The following is an 11637-nucleotide window of genomic DNA, read 5'->3' as shown; positions in this document are numbered from 1 at the left end:
GGGCATAGCGCTGTGGGGGCACATCAGAATTGGGCCTGGTTGACCTTTTGCATAGTCATAGGGTCAGAAGCACTGGGGGCACCAGGCATATCTAATGAGGGAGGAGCTGCCAACAGCTCAACACTTTCCCTGAGTGGCAAACCTGCTACGGCCGGAGCTTCTGTGGGTACCAGGGCGGGGACAACCCCCATCCTTCCTTCTCTAAGGGGATTTCCTCTGTACTCTGAGCAGGAGGAAGCATCTCCTCCACACACATTGGCTCATCAAAATTACACCACCTCAACATGTTATGGTGCAAGTTTCGTGAGGGCCCCCCAGTCCCTATTGACTCTACCTCATAGACCGGGATAGCAGGGTCTACCCTTCTCTTCACCTCATATGGGACCGCTTCACTCCACCCATCCAACTTCCCAGATGGCCATTTGGCCTTGACCACCACTCGATCACCCGGACAATACCCATTCCTCTGCACTGGTCTTGGGTTACGGGGGTACCACTTGTACCAGGTGCTCCCCAACAACCTTGTGGATCTCTCTTAGCCAGTGGCGGTGCTCTTCCATTCTTGCAGTGGTACTTCTCGGTGGTGGCTCCATTGGATCGGGCATGTGGAGGTCTTCAATCTCCCGTCTGGCTCTCCCAAACACGAGCATATGTGGGGAGTATCCAGTAGTACTGTGTATCCTGTTGTTATAGGCCCACATCAGTTTTGGTAGGAACTCAGGCCACCAAGCCTTTTGGCTGTCCTCCAGAGTCTGCAGCATCTGGTGAAAAGTGTGGTTGAACCGCTCGCACGCCCAATTTCCCTGGGGGTGATACAGCCGGGTCTGTTGCCGGTACTACAGCTCTGACTGCAAGTATATGGTCTGACACAGGAAGCCCTGGGTAACAATCAGCTTATCCCACTGCCTCAACAACTTTTGGTCCTCTGGATTCAGACGGGCTCGCTCTTCGGACCCATTCTTTCACTTTTCACAGGTCCATGCAGCCATTCTACACTCTCCCAATAATCCAACGTCTTTCCCAGCTACCATGGGCATCCCGGAGGCCGCCCCACTTGAATGTGCCACATCCTGGAACATGGATAATCGACCAAGGTCAGGAGTTTCAGTGTCCTCTAGCTTCTCATCAGCACTCTGAGTCGACAACGCTACAGGGACTTTGGAGAGTGCATCAGCGTTGCCGTTCTCCCTGCCTCACTGGAACTTGATCCGGCATTGGTACTTAGAAAGGCGAGCCAACCACCTCTGCTCAGGCGCACCAAGCTTGGCATTCTCCAGATGTGCTAACGGGTTGTTGTCTTCACGGTCACCTCTGCACCTGTAAGGTACTCCACCAAATTTTTGTTCATGGCCCAAACCAGTGCCAGTAGTTCCAATTAAAAGGAGCTATAGTTGTCAAGGTTGCGCTCTGACTCCCTCAGAGATTAGCTGTTATAGGCAATGACTCTATCACGCCCATCTTCGACTTGGGATAACATGGCCCCTCAGACCATGTAGACTTCTGTCAGTGTACAACACAAATGGGGTGTCTAACTGTGCATAAGCCAAAATCGGGGCACTTGGTCAGTGCATTCTTCACTGCTTCAAAGGCCTCTTGTTGCCAGGGTCCCTACTTGATGGGATGATTCTTTGGGCCCTGCATAGTGCCCCTTGATAATTCATTTAACGGGTCCACCAAATGAGCAAATTTGAGTATAAACCTCCTGCAGTAGCCAGCCAGTCCCACAAATGCCCACACCTCTCGTAGTGGATGCGGCTGGGGCCACTTGTGGACGGCCTCCACCTTGCTGATTGCCAGCTTTAACCCCTCCTGGATGACCAAATGTCCCAAATACTCTATCTGTTGTCTAAACAGTTGGAACTTCTTGGGGCTGATCTTGAGCCCATGGTTTTGCTGCCGTCCTAGGACCTGTCACAGCTTCTGGAGGCCCCAAACACTACTATGTTGTCCAGGTATATCAATACCGACTCGAAGTTGAGACCGCCCAGACAGTGCTCCATCAACCGCTGGAATTTTTCCGGGGCACTGTACAGGCCAGACGGCATCAGGTTGAACTCCTAGAGTCCAATAGGTAGGATGAAGTATTCGCTTTGTCCTCCTTGGCCACTGGTACTTGCAAATACCCACAGGCCAGGTCAAGAGTCGAGAAGAACTTCGCATGACTCAGGGTGGAAAATGATTCCTCGATTGTAAGCTGTTGTGCTGCACTGCGGTCTAGCCCATACCACACACCCATACAGTTATTCTTTATTTTTAGGGCAATAACAGGCAAGGTGTGGCGGTTTAGTCATGCCCACCAGTAGGTAAATTAACACGCTTTCCTCCTGCATCCATCGGAGGGCACTGCACTATGCAGCACAAGGGTCTCAGCCTTCGGGCTAGGTGTATGTAAATCATAAACGATTTCTTGATGATACAGGCGGACAGAGGTACTCCCCTGTGTAACTTCAATGTTAGCCAGTGGCAGCTCATCCGTGACATCTGCCGTTTGTTCGGGTCCTTTGAGGAGGCCATGTTATTTGTCAGTCGCCAGGACTACGTGATGAACAACGTCATTCCACTGATTCATGTCCTGGAATAGATGCTGCTAAATCTGGCTGGCCAGGGGACAGGAGACATGGTAACTATATCTCATGGCCACATGAGCCCTGTGGGGCCTGAAGTAGAGGAGGAATAGGACATTCGAGCACAAGCAATGTGTAGAGAAATAGGTGTTTTTTCTACACGGGTGACAGGATTAGAGCAGCAGGAGCAGCCAGAGAAGCTACAGGGCGATGAGGATGACAAGGCAGAGGACCCATACAGACTGTGGCAGTATGCAGTGGAGATGGAGGCAGGGAGTCCCTCCAAGTTACTTGCACAAATGGCCTGATGCATGCTCACTTGCTTACGTAGTGATAGCCAAAATGTCACCATTCACAAAAGGGATTCTCCACCATGTTAGACACATGGTACCAGTACAAAATGGGGGCCTTTTTCATACCCACTGAGAGGGAGGTCAAACAGAACTACAATCGAGACATCCTATGAAGTCAGTCGGCCGCTGACTATGTGCGCCATCCCTCATCCTCACGCAGGTCTGACCGGGGGGCCCTCTGCGCTCATGTTCCACTGCCATGGCTGCTGGGGGGGGGGGTAGAGGTGCAGGAGCAGTACCAGCTCACCAGCAGTAGCAAGACATAGAGCAGAAACCAGCAGGATGTGACATACTTGGAGTGCACCCAGCCACACCACATCGAAGATCCCCTGGACTACTGGGCAGCCAAACTCGATTTGTTGCTGCAACTGGCCGAGTTTGCCTTGGACAAGCTTTCCTGCCTGGCCAACAGTGTGGCATCAGAGCGAGTGTTTAGTGTGGCGGGGGCCATAATTACCCCAAGGAGAACTCATCTGTCCACCAAAAATGTAGATTAACTGACCTTTGTGAAAATGAATCAGGCATGGATCAGCCAGGTTTTTCAAACACCAATGCCTGATGCATCAGACTAGATCATCCATGGTGCTGTCACGGCGGACGTACACTTTGTACCAAACATAACACACCAACCAGGCTCTGGACGAGAGACAGGGGAAGGGTCACCTCCTAGCTTATCCCTGACCTCTTTCCCCGCACTGTTCAGCCCACAGCAGACCTTGAAAGAAGGTGTGCTAGTGTCCTCCAGCCTGGGCTAACAAAAACCTTGAATTCCCTAAGATGGTGAAGTGGGGAGATAGGAGCAGTCTGCTCACACAGAACCTGGATGGACAAGAAGACACAAACAACCGAACTAGCAATGACACTTATCTCTGAGAGCAGGAACTGACAGCCAACCTTCTCTCCAAGCTTCCCAGACCAGAATGAACAGTATAATCCGCTCAGGACACTGGGCAGTGTGCTATTTAAACTAAAGACCCCACCCAGTGCACCTGAGAGAGGTGGATCCAGCAGGGCTCCAAAGCAATCACTAAACTCGTGCTGCTATCCTGGCTGACCTCCGCACATCGTCAGAGTGGGGCATGACAGTACCCCCCCCTTCTACGGGTGACCTCCGGACACCCCGGAACAACCTTATCCGGATGGGACCTATGAAAGGCCCTCACCAGTCGGCTGGCGTTGACATCAGACGCCGGAACCCACATCTTCTCTTCAGGACCGTATCCCCTCCAGTGCACCAGGTACTGGAGGGAGCCCCAAAGAACTCTCGACTCGAGAATACTGGAGATCTCAAACTCCAAGTTTCCCTCGACTAGAACAGGAGGAGGAGGCAATGGCGATGGTACCACCGGTTTAACATATTTTTTTAGCAAAGACCTGTGGAAGACATCATGGATCCTCCAAGTCTGCGGAAGTTCCAGCCGAAACGCCACCGGATTGATCACCGCAGAAATCTTATACGGACCAACAAATCTTGGACCCATTTCCAAGATGGCACTCTCAACTTGATATTCTTAGTGGACAACCACACCAGATCACCCACACACAGGTACGGACCAGTCACACGTCTCCTGTCAGCCATTCGTTTATACCTTTCACCTATCCTCTCCAAATTCCCTTGAATCCTCCGCCAGATAGAGGACAAGGCAGAAGAGAATCTCTCCTCTTCTGGCATCCCGGAGGAACCAGACCCAGAAAAGGTACCAAACTGAGGATGGAAACCGTATGTGCCAAAGTATCTGGGTATTCATGAAAAGCCAGGGCATCTTTCAACCTTTCAGATAAGCCCTGAAAAAAACTGACTACGTAACGCGGAGTCGTTCCACCTTGACTCAGTAGCCCACCTCCTAAACTCTGTGCAGTAAACTTCAGCAGTATGTTTACCCTGTAGTAAGTTACGTAATTTTGATTCTGCCATTGAAACTCGATCTGAGTCATCATAAATCAATCCCAGGGCTTTAAAAAATTCCTCCACCGACCGGAGGGCCAGAGAACCGGGCGGCAGAGAAAAAGCCCAGGATTGCGCGTCCCCTTTAAGCAAAGACATGATGATACCCACCCTCTGATCTTCATTACCTGAAGAAAATGGGCACAATCTAAAGTACAACTTACATGACTCTTTGAAGCGGAAAAAATCATCAGTACCCCCTGCAAATTTCTCAGGAAGAGCGACTTTAGGCTCCCCAACAATTTGACCTGTACCTGTTGCCAGCACATTCCGACACTGTATGACCGAACTAGGCAGATCCGCAACCTCTAGGGATAAATCCTGCAAGCGGTCAACCAGTGCATCAATTGACGCCATCACAAAAGCGCTGAGCAATGGCCATCACAGTATGGCGGATTATACTGTCACGGCGGACGTACACTTTGTACCAAAGATAACACACCAACCAGGCTCTGGACGAGAGACAGGGGAAGGGTCACCTCCTAGCTTATCCCTGACTTCTTTCCCTGCACTGCTCAGCCCACAGCAGACCTTGAAGGTAGGTGTGCTAGTGTCCTCCAGCCTGGGCTAACAAAAACCTTGAACTCCCTAAGATGGTGAAGTGGGGAGATAGGAGCAGTCTGCTCGCACAGAACCTGGATGGACAAGAAGACACAAACAACCGAACTAGCAATGACACTAATCACTGAGAGCAGGAACTGACAGCCAACCTTCTCTCCAAGCTTCCCAGACCAGAATGAACAGTATATTCCACTCAGGACACTGGGCAGTGTGCTATTTAAACTAAAGACCCCACCCAGTGCACCTGAGAGAGGTGGATCCAGCAGGGCTCCAAAGCAATCACTAAACTCGTGCTGCTATCCTGGCTGACTTCCGCACATCGTCAGAGTGGGGCATGACAGTACCCCCCCCTTCTACGGGTGACCTCCGGACACCCCGGAACAACCTTATCCGGATGGGACCTATGAAAGGCCCTCACCAGTCGGCTGGCGTTGACATCAGACGCCGGAACCCACATCCTCTCTTCAGGACCGTATCCCTTCCAGTGCACCAGGTACTGGAGGGAGCCCCAAAGAACTCTCGACTCGAGAATCCTGGAGATCTCAAACTCCAAGTTTCCCTCGACTAGAACAGGAGGAGGAGGCAATGGCGATGGTACCACCGGTTTAACATATTTTTTTAGCAAAGACCTGTGGAAGACATCATGGATCCTCCAAGTCTGCGGAAGTTCCAGCCGAAACGCCACCGGATTGATCACCGCAGAAATCTTATACGGACCAACAAATCTTGGACCCATTTCCAAGATGGCACTCTCAACTTGATATTCTTAGTGGACAACCACACCAGATCACCCACACACAGGTACGGACCAGTCACACGTCTCCTGTCAGCCATTCGTTTATACCTTTCACCTATCCTCTCCAAATTCCCTTGAATCCTCCGCCAGATAGAGGACAAGGCAGAAGAGAATCTCTCCTCCTCTGGCATCCCGGAGGAACCAGACCCAGAAAAGGTACCAAACTGAGGATGGAAACCGTATGTGCCAAAGTATCTGGGTATTCATGAAAAGCCAGGGCATCTTTCAACCTTTCAGATAAGCCCTGAAAAAAACTGACTACGTAACGCGGAGTCGTTTCACCTTGACTCAGTAGCCCACCTCCTAAACTCTGTGCAGTAAACTTCAGCAGTATGTTTACCCTGTAGTAAGTTACGTAATTTTGATTCTGCCATTGAAACTCGATCTGAGTCATCATAAATCAATCCCAGGGCTTTAAAAAATTCCTCCACCGACCGGAGGGCCAGAGAACCGGGCGGCAGAGAAAAAGCCCAGGATTGCGCGTCCCCTTTAAGCAAAGACATGATGATACCCACCCTCTGATCTTCATTACCTGAAGAAAATGGGCACAATCTAAAGTACAACTTACATGACTCTTTGAAGCGGAAAAAATCATCAGTACCCCCTGCAAATTTCTCAGGAAGAGCGACTTTAGGCTCCCCAACAATTTGACCTGTACCTGTTGCCAGCACATTCCGACACTGTATGACCGAACTACGCAGATCCGCAACCTCTAGGGATAAATCCTGCAAGCGGTCAACCAGTGCATCAATTGACGCCATCACAAAAGCGCTGAGCAATGGCCATCACAGTATGGCGGATTATAATGTCACGGCGGACGTACACTTTGTACCAAAGATAACACACCAACCAGGCTCTGGACGAGAGACAGGGGAAGGGTCACCTCCTAGCTTATCCCTGACTTCTTTCCCTGCACTGCTCAGCCCACAGCAGACCTTGAAGGTAGGTGTGCTAGTGTCCTCCAGCCTGGGCTAACAAAAACCTTGAACTCCCTAAGATGGTGAAGTGGGGAGATAGGAGCAGTCTGCTCGCACAGAACCTGGATGGACAAGAAGACACAAACAACCGAACTAGCAATGACACTAATCACTGAGAGCAGGAACTGACAGCCAACCTTCTCTCCAAGCTTCCTAGACCAGAATGAACAGTATAATCCGCTCATGACACCGGGCAGTGTGGTATTTAAACTAAAGACCCCACCCAGTGCACCTGAGAGAGGTGGATCCAGCAGGGCTCCAAAGCAATCACTAAACTCGTGCTGCTATCCTGGCTGACCTCCGCACATCATCAGAGTGGGGCATGACAGGTGCCACACCAACACTTTGAAAAAAGAGACCTGTTTCTTCTGGATACCTGCTTCAGCTACTATTCTGATGCTGCCTCCTGCCTGATGTCACACCTGCTGCCAGGTGTTCCTACTGTCAGCCACCATCTTCATCTACTACTGGTATTGCCCCCACCTACCCACTCTGTCACTGGGCCACTCTGTGGTCTCCCCATGCTGCTGCCACCTCACCACTCCATGGTCTCCTCATGCTGCTGCCACATCACCACTATGTAACTGGGCCACTCTGTGGTCTCCTCATGCTGCTGCCACCTCAACAAGATGTATCTGAGCCACTCTGTGGTCTCCTCATGCTGCTGCCACTTCACCACTCTGTGGTCTCATGCTGCTGCTGCCTCAACACTATGTTTCTCGGCCACTCTGTGGTTTACTTATGCTGCTGCCACTTCACCACTCCGTGGTCTCCTCATTCTGCTTCCACCTCAACACTATGTCCCTGGGACACTCTGTGTTCTCTTCATGTTGCTGCCACCTCACCACTCTGTGGTCTCCTCATGCTGCTGCCACCTCACCACTGTCACTGGGCCACTCTGTGGTCTCCTCATGCTGCTGCCACTTCACCACTCTGTGGTCTCCTCATGCTGCAGCCACTTCTCCACTCTGTGGTCTCCTCATGCTGTAGCCACTTCACCACTCTGTGGCCTCCTCATGCTGCTGCCACATCACTTTTCTGTGATCTCCTCATGCTGCTGCCACCTCAACACCATGTCTTTGAGCCACTCTGTGGTCTCCTCATGCTGCTTCCACTTCACCGCTTTGTGGTCTCCTCCTGCCCCTTTACTACTCTGTGGTCTCTTCATGCTGCTGCCACCTCACCATTATGTCATTGGGCCACTCTGTGGGCTTCTCATGCTGTTCCCACCCTCCCCACTCCATGACTGGGCCACTATTTTACCTTTTTGGCCTGTTTGACATCATCATTTATTTGACCCTTCTTCTGATCTTTCAGAAGGAAGGTAAAATGAGATGCACAATGGATCCTGTCTGTGTAGCAGCTGTAAGGCCTCTATGGTCCCATTAGAATTAGCTTGTGATTTGGTAGCCAAAAGCAGAAGTGGGTACAAAACACAGAAGACATGCAAATATTCTATTCACGTGTCATCTCTGTTTTAGATCCACTTCTGTTTTTTTGGCTTTACCAATACTGATGGATTAGGCTACTTTCACACTAGCGTTCGTCGGTCCGCTCGTGAGCTCCGTTTGAAGGGGCTCACAAGCGGACCCGAACGCAGCCGTCCAGCCCTGATGCAGTCTGAATGGAGCGGATCCGCTCAGACTGCATCAGTCTGGCGGCGTTCAGCCTCCGCTCCGCTCGCCTCCGCACAGACAGGCGGACAGCTGAACGCTGCTTGCAGCGTTCGGGTGTCCGCCTGGCCGCGCGGAGGCGTACGGATCCGTCCAGACTTACAATGTAAGTCAATGGGGACGGATCCGTTTGAAGATGCCACAATATGGCTCAATCTTCAGGCGGATCCGTCCCCCATTGACTTTACATTGAAAGTCTGGACGGATCCGTACGAGGCTATTTTCACACTTAGCTGTTATATGCTAAAATAATGCAGATGGATCCGTTCTGAACGGAGCCTCCGTCTGCATTATTATGATCGGATCCGTTCAGAACGGATCCGATCGAACGCTAGTGTGAAAGTAGCCTTACTGACAAAATGCTGACCGAGTGAAGGTGGATACTCAACAGACAGTATATGTTTTCTGGGGGTTATTGTTCTGACGGATCAGAGGATGGGCAAAATAATCAACACAAACTCCAGATAAAGGTCTGATATTTCATAAGTCAGAGGACCCTCCAAAAGTCAATCTTGCCATTTAAACGCTCTTTAAATGTACAGCCGTTCCTAATGAACATGGTTCTAACTTTACTAACCCTATTGATCGCAGAATTGGCAGTGCCTTATGAAGGAGTTATATGTCAGCCTCAGCTCAAGCAAGGTCTGCACTTTCTTTTCATATGGTGGCAAGTAAACTTGGATCTTGGCTGCTCCAGATTGAGGAGGACATAGACAGAGGAGTTCCTATGGATGATATTCTATAATTGTATAAACGGGTTTCCTTGGCTTCTGATGTCCTCTGTGAAAACAAGCTAGGTTTGTAGCTCATTCCATGTCACAGTATACTGCAGGTAGAAAATCACTATTGATTGAACCTTATGGGGCAGATGTCCACTCTAAAAATGCCCTAGCCTCTATGGACTAGATGGCTGCCACAGAAGAAAGAAATTGTATTCAGGTGCTGTCACCAGAATAGTAAACCCCGGGCAATGAACCTGGAAACCCCTTTTCCAAGTACATTGCCCGGGTGATACTATTCTGGTGACAGTGTCTAAATACAGTTTCTTTCTTCTGTTCCAGCTATCTTGTCCATGCTCCCAGCTCATGCAGCTACAGATAATGACTGCAGTCTTAAGCACCTGCTGGCTGTGTGGACCTCTAATATCACACAAAAAATGGTTATGGCATAGTGTTTACCTCCTATCCCCCAAACAGGTATGTAGCAACTCCAATGTTACCTTGACAAAGACAGTGTTTATTAGAAAAGGCCATAATAGATTTCATTTACATGAACATTGTCGAATGGGAGTGTATTCTGGAGTATATTCTAAGGTATTTTTGTTCTGATACCTCAGATGAGGTGGTGGATAATTATAAAACTAAGGTATTTGAACAAATTTACAGTCAGGTCCATAAATATTGAGACATTGACACATATCAAAATTTTTTGGCTCTATACACCACTACAATGGATTTGAAAAGAAGCAAACAATATGTGCTTTAACTGCAGATTGTCAGCTTTAATTTGAGGGTATTTACATCCAAATCAGATGAACGGTGTAGGAATTACAACAGTTTGCATATGTGCCTCCCACTTGGTAAGGGACCAAATGTAATGGGACATATTAATTATCATAAATCAAACTTTCACTTTTTAATACTTGGTTGCAAATCCTTTGCAGTCAATTACAGCCTGAAGTCTGGAATAAGTAGACATCACCGGGCGCTGGGTTTCATCCCTGTAGGATGCTTTGCCAGGCCTCTACTGCAACTGTCTTCAGGCCTCTACTGCAACTGTCCTGCTTGTTCTTGGGGAATTTTCACTTCAGTTTTGTCTTCAGCAAGTAAAATGCATGCTCAATCAGATTTTGGTCTGGTGATTGACTTGGCCATTGCATAACATTCCACTTATTTCCCTTGAAAAACTCTTTGGTTGCTTTTGCAGTATGCTTTGGGTCATTGTCCATCTGCACTGTGAAGCGCCGTCCAATGAGTTCTGAAGCATTTGGCTGAATATGAGCAGATAATATTGCCCGGAACACTTCAGAATTCATCCTGCTGCTTTTGTCAGCAGTCAAATCATCAATAAATACAAGAGAACCAGTTCCATTGGCAGCCATACATGCCCATGCCATGACACTACCACCACCATGCTTCACTGGTGAGGTGGTATGCTTAGGATCATGAGCAGTTCCTTTCCTTCTCCATACTCTTCTCTTCCCATCACTCTGGTACAAGTAGATTTTGGTCTCATCTGTCCATAGGATGTTGTTCCAGAACTGTGAAGGCTTTTTTAGATGTCGTTTGGCAAACTCTAATCTGGCCTTCCTGTTTTTGAGGCTCACCAATGATTTAGATCTTGTGGGGAAGCCTCTGTATTCACTCTGGTGAAGTCTTCTCTTGATTGTTGACTTTGACACACATACACCTACCTCCTGGAGAGTGTTCTTGATCTAGCCAACTGTTGTGAAGGGTATTTTCTTCACCAGGGAAAGAATTCTTTGGTCATCCACCACAGTTATTTTACGTGGTCTTCCGGGTCTTTTGGTGTTGCTGAGCTCACTGGTGCGTTCCTTCTTTTTAAGAATGTTCCAAACAGTTGTTTTGGCCACGCCTAATGTTTTTGCTATCTCTCTGATGTTTTTTTTTTTTTTTTTAGGCTTATGATGGCTTGCTTCACTGATAGTGGCAGCTCTTTGGATCTCATCTTGAGAGTTGACAGCAACAGATTCCAAATGCAAATAGCACACTTGAAATGAACTCTGGACCTTTTATCTGCTCATTGTA

The sequence above is a fragment of the Bufo gargarizans genome, chromosome 4 (genome assembly GCF_014858855.1).
Source record: "Bufo gargarizans isolate SCDJY-AF-19 chromosome 4, ASM1485885v1, whole genome shotgun sequence".
Taxonomy (NCBI): domain Eukaryota; kingdom Metazoa; phylum Chordata; class Amphibia; order Anura; family Bufonidae; genus Bufo; species Bufo gargarizans.
The sequence above is the reverse complement of the archived record's forward strand: the minus strand, read 5'-3'. Positions refer to the sequence as shown.